This window comes from Vigna radiata, chromosome 11 (assembly GCF_000741045.1).
Source record: "Vigna radiata var. radiata cultivar VC1973A chromosome 11, Vradiata_ver6, whole genome shotgun sequence".
Taxonomy (NCBI): Eukaryota; Viridiplantae; Streptophyta; class Magnoliopsida; order Fabales; family Fabaceae; genus Vigna; species Vigna radiata.
The window spans coordinates 18,192,428-18,193,906 of NC_028361.1; positions in this window are offsets into that span (position 1 = coordinate 18,192,428).

The window sequence follows — 1,479 nt, forward strand, 5'->3', positions numbered from 1 at the left end:
TCGGTGTTCAAACTAGACTTTTGTGTGATTTTTAACTGATTTAGACTTTATTCTTTTGTTTATAATTTTCTGTTTTATAGAAATTACTACTTTCATATTTTTGGGGCTAACTTATGGCTCGAGTTTGGTTGTTCTCTAGTGTATGCAGGGAACTATTCGTACAAGGAGGACTGTGTCATCTGAACCACTCCTTGTCGACCCTGAGATCGAGAAAACAGCTCGTAGAAACAATAGTGACACTAGGAGACGACGAGCCATTAGTCAACAAGCTGCCCCTGAATCTTCGACTTCTCTCAACAATCAACCTATTGATCTTCTGGATACTTCTTTTGTGAACGAGATGGACGGCACAGGACCACCTCCACGAAGAACCATAGGGGACTCCATTGCTTACACTAGCCCGAGAAATTTCTCAAGCATTGTGAGGCCCACTATGAGTGATAAACTTGCAGAAATGAAGCCAGCTCTACTCCAACTCATCAGTTCTAATCAATTCTCTAGCATGGATAATGAAGACCCTCATGCTCATTTGGTCAATTTCTATGAGTTGTGTGGCTCTATGGGTGCTATGGGGGAGGAGGAAGAAGCATTGTATATGAGACTCTTCCCATTTTCTTTGAATGGCAAAGCAAAGGATTGGCTTCAGTCGCAGCCTAATCAAAGTCTGACTAGTTGGGAGGATATGGAGCAAAAATTTCTGGTTCGTTTCTTTCCACCATCTAAAAGCACAGAGATAAAGGCTGCAATTGCTACTTTTGTCCAAGGAGTAGATGAACCACTTTGTGAAGCCTAGGAAAGATTCAACGCTTTATTGAGGAAGTGTCCCAGTCATGGCTTTAGCTTGGAGATGCAAGTGCAAATCTTCTACAATGGTTTGCGACCTCATACAATGATGATGCTTGATGCATCTTTTGGTGGGTCGGTTCTATTAAGAACTGCTGATGAGGCCATTGCTGTTATTGAACATATGGTGGCCACTGACATGCGGAGCCGACGTGGGAGGACTCAAGTTCAGAAAAGGGGAGTTTATGAACTTAATACTCAAGATGCAATACTTGCACAAAACAAACTTCTTGCCCAACAGATGGAGGTCCTAACCCAAAATATGGCCAAGTTACCTCAGCAGTTGCAAGCAATGCAAAACCAAACCCAACCGCATCATCAAGTTATGAGATGCGATTTCTGTGGAGATAATCATCTTAATGGCCATTGTCAAGTTCCTAGTGGTTCCCAACCTGAAGAAATCAACTACATGGGGAACCAAGGAAGACAAAACTTCTTTAACAACACCTTCCCTAATCCTTCCAATCAAGGGTGGAGACAAGCACAAGGAGCTTCTGGTAGTAGAAATTCTTATCAGCCTGCCCATCAATACTCACCTCAGAATGATAAGAATACAAAACTAGAAGAAACATTGCAGATGTTCATGCAACAGTCCATGCAAAACCAAAAGAATATCGATGCATCTATAAAGAATTT